The sequence below is a fragment of the Marmota monax genome, unplaced genomic scaffold, assembly GCF_021218885.2.
Source record: "Marmota monax isolate L192 unplaced genomic scaffold, Marmota_monax_Labrador192_F-V1.1 WCK01_AAM20220418_F8-fsc00007, whole genome shotgun sequence".
NCBI classification, from domain to species: domain Eukaryota; kingdom Metazoa; phylum Chordata; class Mammalia; order Rodentia; family Sciuridae; genus Marmota; species Marmota monax.
The window spans coordinates 24639002-24653575 of record NW_026692781.1 but is presented as its reverse complement, the minus strand read 5'-3'; the positions used below and the strand labels follow the sequence as shown (position 1 = coordinate 24653575).

The 14574-nt window shown below is 37.5% G+C and overlaps 1 long non-coding RNA gene across 2 annotated transcripts in view; it reads right to left on the bottom strand.

Moving 5' to 3' along the window:
* The window catches only part of LOC124094573 (uncharacterized), a 52066-nt gene extending 43177 nt beyond the window's left edge, over nt 1-8889 (bottom strand). The window contains exon 1 of one of the 2 annotated variants that reach the window (XR_006852280.2): nt 8671-8889. This is a non-coding gene — a long non-coding RNA (uncharacterized LOC124094573). Of the gene's footprint in view, nt 1-152; nt 304-8670 lie in introns of those variants that run through there. The other variant, XR_006852279.2, reaches the window with a different exon arrangement.
* Between the last annotated feature and the right edge of the window lie 5685 nt (nt 8890-14574).

Sequence of the window (14574 nt, the reverse complement as noted above, 5' to 3'; positions counted from 1 at the left end):
AATAACAACAATAATAGTCGATCCTTTTAGGATGAATATCTCCAGTTTCTTTTAAGTTTCCAATGGCATTTCCTACCTCTTCATCACTCTTTTAGCCTCTTCTATGCAGGTACTAGTTATACAGACACAAATGCAATTAAGTTTCCTCCTACCTTGTTACAGAAAAGATTTCCGGTGGCTGAATTCCAGTTTTTCAATACCCCTTTAAGAAATATGATACCCAAAATGAAACACAACACTCCAGAGTCAGAAAGCAAATGTACTACACTCAGCACACTTCACACATAGGCTACCATATGTCACTAAGTGTTTCGGGATCTGCCGTCATTGAGGAGGAAGTACAAGACTGCAGGGGAGTCAAGACAGAGTCCTGGGTTGTGTTCCAGTATCATTCAGTGTGAAATAGACCCTAAATAAGGAAAACAACAGATGTAATGTGCTGCTTTTCATACAAAACTCTTCCAACATGGGAATATCTTATCATAGTCACAATCTAATGTTGCCTTACACCCTCTAGGGGAAATTCCCTGGGGATGTGTTAGAAGAGGAAACTGCCTTGAAAGAATTTTTTCAGGCACATTAGAGATGATAGAAATCAGTTCTGATGTCAGGACTGGGTAGGTGTAGGATCTAATGAGGAACACAGACCAGGTGCACTCAATGAGCCCTCACAGCCTGTGTTAAAAAACCACCTCCTAGATGCTCCTGGCACTGAGAATTTTCCCTACCTCTAATCTGGGAGTAAGAAGGGAAAATGAGGATCGGGGAGATAGGAGGTTGTAATAGGAAGCAGATTTTTTAATGGGATCTCAAAAGCACATTTCGCAAGTTCAGTGCATTCCCCATGCCTGCTAGAACAAACAACATATAGGAGCCTCTTTTGATTTGCAGTTGATTGTAAACTGTCTGGCTCCATGTGATTTTACAACTGTTTCAGCTAATTCAGAGATTTAAAAACCCAGCCCAGGGAGCATCTTGTGCATTTATGAAGCATCTGAGAGATTACGGGTACTGAAGCTAGGGAATACTTTACATATCCCCAACCCACAACGCACATTCTTCTATTCCATAGGCACAAACACACAGGACGTGGATCAGCATGGAGTGTGTGTATATGAGTGTGTGTGTGTGTGTGTGTGTGTGTGATAATAGTCTTTTCTTAAATCCAAGCTTAATTATTTACTTTCCAAATCTCTTAAGCAGTGACAATCAATTCTCCATACTTTGTCTAAAGCCTACTCCTGTGAACTTCTTATCCCTACCTTTGAAAACAATGATATACTATTTAACTACTGGCAGAAATGGAACTGTGAAGTTTGGGAGGATTCCAAACTGTTGTTTTATTTTATTTTAGTTGCTCTATTTTTTTTCATTATTTTGTCTTTATCTCTTGATTTGGAGTCTGTGGTTGCTGAACTGGACCGGCTGGTGATTCTGGCTAGCACTGACTATATGCATTGCTTCAATTGGGATTGTAGCATTTTTTCCTTTGGTGGCTCAGTCCATCTCCACATGAAAAGTGTGTCACACCAGCATTCTTCAGAAGCATGGAAGGTGTCCCTCGTGTGTATTTAAGAGACGCCTGCCAAAGTCCCTCCAGTTTGAAAAGCCAATATGACATATTTTGACTTTGTTGGAAGAGTCTCTACTTCCTATACAACAGTAACTGCTATATCCCAAAGGCAAAATACAGGAATATATGTAGAATATAAGTAAATATATAAATTCACATGTATTTTTATGCATGTTTGATAAATGGGAAATACATCTATCCTAAGGACAGGGATATTTATTTGTTTGGCTATCTTCTTGGCCAGGTTATCCCAAGTGTCATACCTAGAACAGGGCCTAGCACATGTTGAATAATTGATATGGTTGAGAATCACTGATCCAAGTTCAACTCCAAGAAGTTATTATTCCTGGACCCACTATCCTCCTGATTAATGTTAGAAAGTAAACAATCCCATGCTGGCAAATAACAGCACACAGAATAATGTGATAATGGATATCAAATGAGAAGCCCCAGTAGAAGATAATATTTGGATTCATGGAGATATAAAAAAATTATGATGCTGCTTTGCTCCTCACAAAATCATTTTTTATGTCTTTTTATATTATATTATAAAATGAGTTTACAAAGAAAAGGCTGGAAGTCTTGATCATCAGGCGTTTTCTTCTTTGTGTGTACTAGGAATTTAACGCCTTAATAACTTCTAACTCAAAGTCAGTACAAGTTGTTGAAACAAGGACTAGGAGAAATGAATGGAGTCCAGATGCCAAGGAAAATCTCTAGTGAGGAGGGTTGGGAAGCTGGTTTGTTGAGGACCCGATATAACCAGGAATGTGAGACCAAAGCTGAAGGATACAGGTGTGGTGGCCAGAAACCAGCAGAGCAGAAGGGCTGCAATCAGGTCAGGCAAAGAGGGAAAGTCGAGAGGAAGAGGACACCAGCTTCACTACTGCCCACCCTGAGGGATGGAAAAGAGAGGGGACAAGGCCCTTTAGCAGGCATGCTTGGACAAATAGCAGGCCTAGCTGATGGATAAACCAGGATTGTTCTCAGGAATATCCTACAAGCAAGAATTAGCATTGGTTTTCTAATCATACAACCTTAATAAATTATTTCTGATAGATATATTAATAATGATAAGAAGAATAACTCTAAGGTGTTCACAATCTCCTCAAAAATAAGTGACATTTTTTCCTCAGGAATTTCCCAAACTTCATTTTATAGTTTGTACATAAGCAAAAACTCTAGCTTCAATAATTTAGCCATGCTCATTGTGATCAATAATAGTAAAAACCAGTCCTAATCTGGATCACACACATGTAAGATTCTACTAGTTTCCTACTTGGTTTGAGAGTTTTGCAAAATGTGTATAATTAATCGTGCACATTTGAAAATGATACAAATGTTTGTTAGGGGCTTCAATGTTTTTTTATACAGACTCACAGGTCAAAGACTTAGATCCCTCAGTGAAATATCACTTATCCTTCATTCCATATTAACTTTAAGGATTAGTGTGTTTGGGTCTAATCTAATACCAACCACACTTAAACTGCTGCGCCCTGACGAGCAAGCCAGAATAAATGTGTGAGTCACTTTAAAAAAAAAAAAAAAGGAACTGCTCAGGTACATCAGAATCAACATTATCTCGACTTTAGAAGTGTTAAAAACCAGCTCTGAGGCAGAGAGTCCTGCCAGAGTCAAGATAACATGAAGAGATTCTCACGTATGTGGAGCTGTGAGAAGAATGGAGACGAGCCAGCTTCTGTCATTCAGTATGTAGTTCCAAGGGGCAGAACTAGAGCCCCTGGGACTGACTCCTCAGACCTTTCCCAGGAAAATCTAATGTCACTAACAGAGTCTGCACATATGGGAACCTGGAATCACTCCCAAAGGAAATTACATTGGAAATTCGTTGTTTCCAAGTCATCCCAAAGGAAGATGGAAGCTAGACCTTCCAATCCAAAATATCCACAAGTGACAAAACAGAATTTAATGGGTCGAGCTTTTTCCCCTCACAACCTTAATGCCATTAGATGTATATAAAAATGTTTTTTTTTTAAGTTTAAATTCAACCAAATTAATATCTACTATTTTGACTGCTTTTATTTAATAGTTGTAGAGTAAATGTTGAGGGTGAAGATTATGCTATTATACTGACATATTGTCAGAGATATGAACACGAGGAAGGAGTATAGGGCTGCCTCCATAGGGTCCCAAGAAGCAGGGCCAAGGGTTTTACTCTGGCCCAATCTCTCAGATCATTGATTGCATGAAATATGGCAAGTCCTCTAATGACTTCTTGACTGTTTCCTCATTTATAAAATGAAGGGCTGACAATAATTATCATGGTGACAATAATAATAAAGGTAGCAATAACAATAGCTAACTAGGAAAGTTTATTAGTTGAACTTTGGTTTAACCCTCTCAATGCACCTATGGTTTAAATATGATAATTATTATTTCAGTTTTACAGTTGAGAAAACTGAGGCTTAGTATAATTTCCTCAGCGGTAGAGGCAAACTTACTGTGAAGTTAAGGCTCTGAAATTTCAGAGCCCTGTCTTTGAATAGACCCTCTTCTAAGATTCTGTACCTAATTTTGTATTCTCTATCTTAAAGAGGATTTCTCAAATTGTATAAGTTCCAGGAGCCATAGAATTTGGATTTGTGCCTGATATGGACACAAGGCAGAGTTAAAATTCAAAGGCAGATGATCCAAATCCAAAGCCTGAAACTTCTCTCCTTAACTGGCTTCCTTTGGAAGTTTTCTTTGTTTTTCATAATGTCCCAGTCTGTTTGTGTCCCCTCAAAATTCATACATTAAAACCCTAACCCTCAAAGTAACCATATTTTGGTTGGATCTAAGAGATAATTTAGGTTAACTGAGGTCCCATCATTTAACCCTAAGGAGCCCTAATTTAATTAGGGTTAGTTTCCTTACAAGAAAAGAAAGAGAACACAACTTCTCCATGTGCATCCCCCAAAGAAAGGCCATGTAGATCATAATGAGGAAAGGCTGTCCACAGGTGGGGAGGACAGTCCTCACTGCAAACAGAATTTTCTGCCACTTTGGTCATGGACTTCTGGAATCCAGAACTGTCTGTTCTTTAAGTCACGCGATCTGGGACACTTTACTATGGCCACTGGAGCAGACCCACACGCCATCCTGTGTTTGCTTCATCCTTGCAGTCTCTTGTGTCTCAATGATATGATGGCTTTTGTGTTATTTTATGTCCTTTAAAGGATAATTTCACCCATAGTATCGTAAGTGCAGTCAGGACAACATCTTCCTAAGCCTAATTTTATATCATCTCATCTCAAAATCAAAATGCCTTCTTCCTTTCGGGTTTCAGGGAAGCAGTGGGAATATCAACGATTCAACAATAAACAGTGGAAGTCCAAGTTCTGATCTTAATTATTCTTGATTTGCTGAAGATAAGCTGGGCTTCCATACACATGTCGTTCTAGCATCCTTAGGCTTAACACTTTCATCGCATGGGATTATTGGTCAGAATAATTAATCAACACTGTGCTGCAGAAATCCCCAATACGATGTAGCAAATACTATTTGATTACCTTTATATTATGTAATTTGTAACAATCATATGATTGTTTCAAATTCAACATAGAATAGTAAACATACATCAGAACATATAATCAATTGTTCTCATTTTTACTGATTCCTTGGTTCTTATTTAATTGACTTTTACTCATTTATTCACACAAATATGTTAAATACTTACGAAGAGTCTGAAGGGTTAGAACAGTGTGGTAGGTGGAATTAGGATTAGGAGTATGCTAGGATTCCCATCCCTAGCATACTACTGCTCTTGAGTATGATCACCTGTGAATATGGCAAGTTATCACTTCTGTGATTATGTGTAACATTCAGTAGCAACTATGAAAAGATTTTGCAGATGTAACCAAAGTGTCTGATCAGTTGCTTCTGAGTTAATTAGAAGATTATCCTGGGTGGACCTGGGCTAATCAGGTGAACACTTAAAGGAGACTCTAGCAATCAGAAACAGTCATGCTGGCCCTGAAGAAACAGGTTGCCATGTTGTAAGAAAGTCTCATGGATAGAATGCTGGATAGTCTCTGGGAGATAAAAATACCCCACCCCACTTCTAGCTGAAGCCAGCAAGAAAAATCTTGGTCCTAAAACCACAAGAAACTGAAAAATCTGCCAACAACCTGAATGACCTTAGAAGACGACTCCAAATCTCAGATGAAATATAATTAGGCCAACCCATGTATTTCTGCCTGGTGGAACCCTGAGCTCACCCTGATAAGAAACACCTAATCTGCACCTAGACTCCTGACCTGGGAACATGGTCAGATAGAAAATATGTATTGTTTTAAATTGCTATGCTTATAGAAATTTGTTACAGGTAATAGAAAAATAATATAGACAGGAAAAAATACAGTCAGGTCCCTGCCTTCCTGGAGCTTTAGCTCTATTGGGGGCATGGGCAATAAGCAGCTCATAAATTAACAAGAATTCTCCAACTAGTGATATGTACAAAGAAGACTATGCAATAGGGTAGTAGGGGAAAGACAGACTGAGGCTGGGACTCATATTTGGTAGGATCTCCAGAGAGGGCTATGGTGAATAATGAGAGGAAAGTCAGCTGTATCAGAATGAGTTTGATAAGAACATTCCAGGCAGAGAAAACAGCAAGGAACAAGGCCTTCAGCTACAGTGGCCATATCCTTACAGAATTAACTCCGAGAACCACATGGAGACACTGCTACATAAACTCATTCCCTCAAAGAATATTTAATTTAATATAAATGTATAACTGCCTCAAAAATATGCTTCCGTAGAGTGGGTCCTATTGGACATTAATCAGTTTAAGTGCCATTAGCCAAAGTTCTAATTATAGGAGACTTTTAAATTCGGCTTTTCTTCAACCTTTGCCAGGCGGAAATGTTCCTTATAGGACACAGTACTTAGCACATAATGGGAATTCGAAAGGACAGCTATTGGATTGGAGTGAATGCTTCAACTTATTTGAAGTTTCATGTTTGTTTGATTCCTTTGGTGTAGAATGTTGTTCCCTGGTAAGAAAACATAATGCTAGGCCACAATTAAATTTTGCTCTATCTAAAACTTCTGATGTATAATTGAAGATCTCAATTACTATGTACGTAATAGCAGGATTATAATAAATCGATAAATATAAAATGAGGTAGCATTGGTAGTTTTGCTAGTGGACTAGCATTCATCGAACTCTATATAATAGCACAGTGCAGTGTCATTAACCCCATGCAACTTTAAATAACTCTATAGTATTATTATTAGCACATTTTTAGTAAGAAAATTGAGGTATAGAAAGATTAACTTTCTTAATATTATACAAATAGTGAGGAAGCTGGGACATGAGCCCAGATGAATGACTCCTGTCAACCACTAGTTGTAAGATAATCACAACAAGGACTAAAATGAATTGAGGATTTACTACGGGCCAGGCATGGCTAAGCACATCACATATATTAACTAATTTAATCACACAGCAACATTCTGAACTAGATACTCTTAAGTTTACATAGCCAAACTAATTACATTTGGACATTTTAACTTCTTCTTAATCGTGAATTTCTTTAGTTAGTCCAAGTTGTCTTTTCTGCTTTCGTCTATACTCTGTCTGCCAACGCTTGGTCAGTATTCAAGGGTCGGAATAAGGAGCTCCCCTCTGGCCCTCTCCAAATTTCAAATTTGAGTTTTAACTAAAATGTCATGCCCTGCAATTGAGGATAATAGAATCAATTAAATGGAATGTGAATTGCTAGTCTGCAAAAAACCTATTGTAAGAAGCATTTAGTAAATGCTGGGGCTAATGAGACCAGGATATTCCCTTGTGTTCAAGAGACCAAAGTGACCTCCAAATCCAAATGAAGTCAAGTATTTCTCAATCTAAGCAAGGTGGCAAAGTTAAATCCTAAGGACAGGATTATGGCTAGCATGAGGAAACTTCCTTATTTAATCAATTATTTTGTAACTATCCGGGATAACAAATCTACAACAGGAGGGATGTGGACTATATGAAATCTAGAAAAGGAGATCCAAAAAGGAAACACCTGCCAGTGTTTATTCAGCTTTGTCCTGGAAAGAGAGGACTGTGAGTCTATTGCAGTGTTTTTCAAATTGTAGGCTGTGACCCATTGGTAGGTCAACAATTGATTATTGGATAGTGACTGACATTTTTAACAAGACAGGAGAGATCAGAGTTTATTGCATGAGATTTGGTTCAGTGTTATTTTGTGAAACTTCTGTTTCCACTGTAAAATACATAAATATATACACCTATGTATGCATACATACACATTTGACATACTCTTTGATGTGGCAATACATTTCTCTCTATGGGTCTCTTTGAAAACTATTAGTACACTGATGTTAATTTTTCTAAACTGGTGGTTCTTAAACTTTGGGATTTCATAGAACCACAATTCATCCTCGAAACAGGAAGAATAAGGAACAATAATAGGGTTGCCAATATTTTTACTCTGCCAAGTTTAAATATGACAAAGATAATGCTACTCTCCCTACAATGAAGAGTTTTGACATCAAAAATTACAATGACATAATCATGAAATAAAGCACATTCTTTCAAATTCAGTATTTTTAGTTTTATGGTAAGTCTACTGCATTGCTCTTATATTCTTTTTTCCACTTCAGATTCATGAAATCCAGCCAAATCCAGGAGAACAAGATGTGGCTGAGCAGTGCATAGTTACCCTCACTCACCTCAGTGAAACATCTTTAGCTATATCTCTCTTTTGCTTCTTTTCTGCATTTGCTAAGCTTCTGACGTGTAATTTTATACTGGAGGTACAACCTCTAGTACCATGAGCCAGAAGAGAGGAAATGAACACTCGGTTTATTATGCCAGATAGTTCTTTCTTCATTAATTAGTGCCTGGCTTCATAAATGCTCCCTTGTGAATTTGAATAACATGAATCGACTTTTCTCAAATCTTATCATCAAAGAGTAAGTGAGTAAGATTACGTTTCTGGACCTACAAGCTGAAAAATTGGATATTTCAGGCCACGTAACTCTGAGGGCCAGTCAAAGTTCAGCTCATGATAATTCCTGCTATTTTAATATCAGTCCGATTAGTTCCCAAAGCTAACCCCAGAAGCTCACACACTTTTTACCAGGTTTTCCAATGCTTCTCGTGAAAAGCATGCAGTAGCTCCTTGTTCCTGGCTTCTGCATCCAACCCACTTCCACTTCAAGGGTGCCTTTTAAACGCTGTCATCTCAGCTTCCAGTGCCTGGATCCGACTACCTTGCTACCTGAACAAAAGCCAGGCCAGAGCAGACATTGTAAGCAGTTCTCCTGACTGATTTGTTCATGTTCATCCTTCAATTGCTATCAATAATTTGAATGAGAAGGGCTCCGGAAAGTTGTCAGCCACACCCCTCACCACTTCATGGTGGGTGACAACCCAAGGCAACCAGCTGGCCTCCCTCTTAAAGATATCTCCTTAGCTTCAACTTTTTAGGGATTACAGTTCCAGAGATCTGACTATAGTAGTGTTGCATCATGTCTAGGGCACAAGTGCCAGAGCAAGAGCATTTATTCAAGACCTACGAACTTGTAAACTTGAAAACTAGAACATGCTTCCACGTTGGACACAAGTTAGCCTCTGAACTAGTCATATAAAAAGGGGGTCGCTAAACAAATCATCAGCATGGACAAAATTTAAGGAGCTCAATCAGTCATTTCATTTTATATGATTTATATAGATTATATGCATTCAAAAAGACAGTCCTAATGAATCAGAACATATCTATTCATTAAAAGGAAATTCCAGTAGCACTTAAACTTATAAATGCTTTTCTAGCAATTAGTTCAACTTACCAGATATACTTAAAAGTAATATAATTGCATTTCTTTTTTTTTAAATCCTATAATTCAGATAATATTTTTTTTTTCTAATTTAGATCGGGCTTCCTCCCATTTAAACTAAATTAGTTCAGTCTTGTGTCAGGAATATTTACACTTGTTTCTCTTGCTGGCTTCATTACCCTCTCTCTGCCCTGATTCTTTTAAAGGTCAATCCCTGAACTGGAAAAACTCCATCTTCCCACGTTTTCATTTCTCTTACACCCTGCAGAGGAGTGAAATTAGCAGTGAGAAATGGACATGCCTAATCACCATAGCAGATTGTGGTTCTAAGTAGCTGCTGCAATGAACTGCATACACCAGTTATAGTGTTTCAAGTGCAGACCGAATATTTCTTTCCTTGAAGGGTTCTTCAGTTGTAGGCGAACACCATCTTTCATAATACTTGAAATTCAGCAACTCATTCTCTGCCTCTCTTGTGCTCCTAAAACTTTTTTTTCTTTTATAATGCTGTCCTCTTGCCCACAGGCCTGAATTTCATTGAGAGCTTCTCCACATCTTTATCTTTGAGTTTTCCTCAGTTTCACCCCCATGTCATATTGAAGGGTCTTAATTACAGGAAATAACTAATAAATGTTTGCATTATTTAATTAGATCATGCCATCAAAACCTTCACGTTACAAGTGAGGAAACTCAGTCTTCACAAGTTGGAGTGCTCAGTATCACATAATGAGAGTCAGACCTGAAAAATCAAGTTCAAGTCACTTGATTTCTCAGTCCTCTCAAAAACTGCCTTGGCTGTGAGCAGTGACTAAAGAATACCATATTGTTTTTAAGGTAGAAAACTCAAGACAATACTAACAAAAGTACTCTGCAAAAATGTATTAAAATATTCATTAAATTACAAAATGTTCTCACTTGAAAAAGCCTTAGAACTCAAATATGCTAGTTTTATAAATGATGAAAGTAAGACCCAGAGACACTGAGTTCCTTTTGGGTTTTATTACATCTCATCGTGTCTGCTATGAATCAGGGCTGATATGACAATTGTGTCTGTGCAGTGGCCCAAAATAGTTTAGGAAGAGTAACCAAAAATATGTTTTAATAAAACTAGCACCTGAGAACAGCTAGCCAAACCCTACCCCTTCTCCTCTTGTCACCTACTTGTGTTACCTGGGTTTCTGGCTCGTTTCATTTTTTCAACTGGAATAATGCCATAGTTTCCCTAAGGCCACAGTTTTTTGCAGCAAACAAATGTGAGCCCAGAGAGAGAGAGAGGAATTTGGAACTACACATTTTTAGCATTCAGAGATAATTCAAGATGGTTCAAGTACTTTCTAAGTGTCAACACCCAAGCAAATGCTCTTGCTACCCCCAGTGTTTGCCTGCAAAAACATTTTATTGCTGAAACATACTGCATTGCCAGAATGTTTTTGATAAAGAGCATTTGTCGCAGAGGGTTCTATATAGATACAGCCTCGCTTTCCTCAGGGATGCTAAATTTTAACCTGAATATGTAGAAATTACAGAAAGAAGATTAATAGGTAATTCATAGAAATCCATTATGTGGATGTTCATTAACTCAAAACACGGAGCAGAATGAGAGGAAACGGTTTTATATTGCTCCGATAAGGATTTAAATTATCTATGAAGAAGAACTTCCTGACAAATACCAGACTTGGTTACCAAAATGGTTGTGGAATTTCCTTCTCAAAGCTTTCAAAAGAATATCATTTCCTTTTAAGACTGGGTTAGAAGTTGTTGTTGTCTTTGAATTTTGGTGGGGTTTTTGTTTGTGTTGTTGTTGTTTTGTTTTGTTTTTGAAATAGAGGACAAAACTGTTTGACCCTAGACATCCATTTGTCAGGATGCTTCAAGGAACAACTTCACAAAATAAACCTCAAAATTAACAATTTTAAACTAAGGCTTACTAGCTCATATATGAATACATGATCCGAGTAACTCCATATCTTGTACAACCAGAAGAATGGGATCAAAATTGGAAAGGGTTGTACTTCATGTATGTATAATATGTCAAAATACACCCTACTTCCATGTACATCTAAAAACAAAAATAAATAAAATTTCCAAAACAAAATGAGGCTTAGTAAACTCTGAAACATGTGACCAAAAAATTTCTAGAATTTCCTTCAGAGTGGAGATTTAAGATCCATTTACAATAGAAGGGTGTCATGAAGAAGAAATGGAAGGGTAGAAAAGATCGGGTAAGAAAAGAAAAAGTGAACCATATCAATATGTTCACCTTAGTATTCTATCCAGAGCCCTAGACTTCACCAAGCATCCATTTATATATTAAAAACACAGTGGAATACCACCCACTTCCTTAAAGTATTGTTTTTCAAGGTCTTAACAATATCTTGAGACAACTACAAGAAAAGCACAATAATATTAGAAAAGCATTATTAATAGATTACTTTTTTAATTTAAAGGTTTTTGCCTTAGTTCCTGTTTGCTTTAGGATTCTGCAATGAGAAAAGCAAAAGCTAAGGGTTATTGTGATGTTAAGGGGTTTCCTGAGGCTGAAAAGAGACAACTTCAACACTTCATTAGGTACTGCCTTGTATTGTCTTCTAATTGCTTCTTGTGCGTAAGTCTTGCTTTTCCCAAAAGACTTGAGTTCACCAGGATAAGGACCTTGATTTATATTTCTTTCATATTTTCTAAAACTCTAAGTCTACACTGAGCACGTAGCAAGTCACTTAGAGTAATCGACTGATTTATCTGGAAATAAGGGTGAGGCCCCCCTGTATATTTCCCTGAAAGTGTGCTACACAGTACTCTTTGACATTACTCTGTAAATGAGCAAGGCAGAAAGACACAGCAGAAGGGGTATTACTTTTTAATATAGTATATGCAACACAATATGTCAACGACTTATGGGGAAAAAATGAAATCACATCTTCAGAGCCAAGAGGCTGAACTAAACAATTAGATTAGTAAGGGTTTTTATTCACTTATGTATTTAACACATATGCTGCTTACCATGTTCCAGTCACTGGTCCAAACAGTTCACAAACATTAGCTCATTTGCTCCTAATAACAATTCACAGCAATAAGATAAGAATTATTATTATTATTATTATTATTATTATTATTATTATTATCATCCTCATTTTATGATAAGGACCTGGGGCCTAGAAAGAAAAGGCAAAATTTGTTCAAGGTCATATAACCTTCCTGAATTTGAACCTGGGATGTCTGGCTTATCATTTATTCTGTTTACCAAGGAGAGAGAGCTTCAAAAGTCAGAGAACAGGAAGAGCCGCCATTTTCAATCTTCAGCAGTTTCCATTTCAGTGACCAGAAAGCTTTTGCTATCTACAAAGAGAAGTATGGGGGGAATAGGGTAGTGATCAGTGGAGTGAAGGGGTGAAAATTTGCTGAGATAATCTGATGAAAGAGATGAAATAGGAGGCAAAGCCTGTAGATGTAGTAATGTACAAAAGGGGAAAAAATTGCCACATGGGAGAATTGAATAAAATCACCCACTTCATCACATTATTAGGAAACTTATATCCACTTTTTTTTTTTTTTTTTATCAAGGATAGGGAGAAAGGGAACATAGACAATTTTTAGCAGAATAGTAAATAGTTTTTAGGAGAACTTACAACCATTGTTGTATGGTCTTGCTAATGTACAACAGCCTGGGACAAAGTTCAATGGGCTCCTGAGTCAAAGATTGAAAATGATTCTCTATGGGACTGAAGTAGGGCACAGTGGTGGATAACTATTTTAGTCAGCTTTTTCACTTCTGTGACTAAAGGACCCTAGCAGCACAATTATAGAGAAAGAAAAATTTATTTGAGGGCTCACAGTTTCAGAGGTCTTAGTCCATAGAAGGTCGACTCCATTCCTAGGCGCTCGAGTTTGAGCCTGCACATCATGGTGGGAGAGGGTAGTAGAGGAAAGCAGCTCACATCATGGTGACCAGGAGGCAGAGAGAGAGTCCACTCTCCAGATACAAAATATATACACGAAAGCCATGCCCCAATTCCTACCTCTTCCAGCCACACCCTACCACTTCAGTTAATCCCCCAAGGGATTAATTCACTGATTAGGCTAAGGCTATAACTCCATAATTTCTCCTCCAAACCTTCTTGTATTGTCTCACATGTGAGCTTTAAGGGGGCACCACATCTAAACCATAACAGTAACAAAGTTCTGTCCAGATAAATTGACAGACTTCAGTCTTTCTCCTTATAGGATATGAATTTAGTCTTACCTGGTTAATGCAATTTCAGCAAGACTCAAGGTGTGTTCCTCTTTAGGTGGATCCCATCATGTAGAAAAGAGAACTTTGCACAAAGTTCCTCCCTGTGATAGGAGTGTGGAAACAAGGGAAGATAAGAGGGACCTTGATTTTGAGGTAGGTTCTAAGGTTTCATAGCAGGTCAAAATATCAGACTTTGGGGTATTATTTTCTGAGCCCCAACAAGAGCATACATCTGATCCTGGAAGGGTAGTATTTAAAGACAGTCTACATCACTGCTCACATCCATTGAATAGAATTTGTCCACACCTCAAAGGGAGGCTGGAAATGTAATCTTTAGTTGTGTGCCCTCACTATGTTAAAAAAATTACAATTCTATAGAAGAAGTTCTTTCCTGTCATCTGGATTTCTACAACATCTCTGCTTAAATGGCTGTGGTCCAAAAGGAATTCTCTTATCAACCAATCTAAGACAGCACCCTGGACACTCTCTGGGCCCTTACTGTACTTTATTTTTCTTTCCAGTACTTACCACTGTCTGACAACATTGCATTGTATTTTTATTTATAATCAGTGTCCAACTCCCCTTCTTTTAGAACATGTGTCTATAGGATAAGAGACTTTGTCTCTTGTTCAATGCTGTCTTCCCAACACCTAAGAATCACTCAATATTTGATAAATGAATGAATAAATGATAAATGAATGGTTTTCTAATTTGATTTCCTACCTGTGAAGTTGACCAAGAAAAAGTACAAGAGTTTATTTATTTATCTTAACTAGTGCCAGAATTCTTAGGAAAGGAAAAACTCATTCATGGTTTAAAAAAAAAAAAATCTTCTTGGGATAGAGGATAAGATGCAACATTCAGTATTTGAGAATGATTTTCCTTCATGAACTAGTGGGAGAACCAAGGAGTAAACAAGACAGACACCTAGGAACAGAAGACCCAGCAAGATGTCAGAAATCATCCCAACTATGAC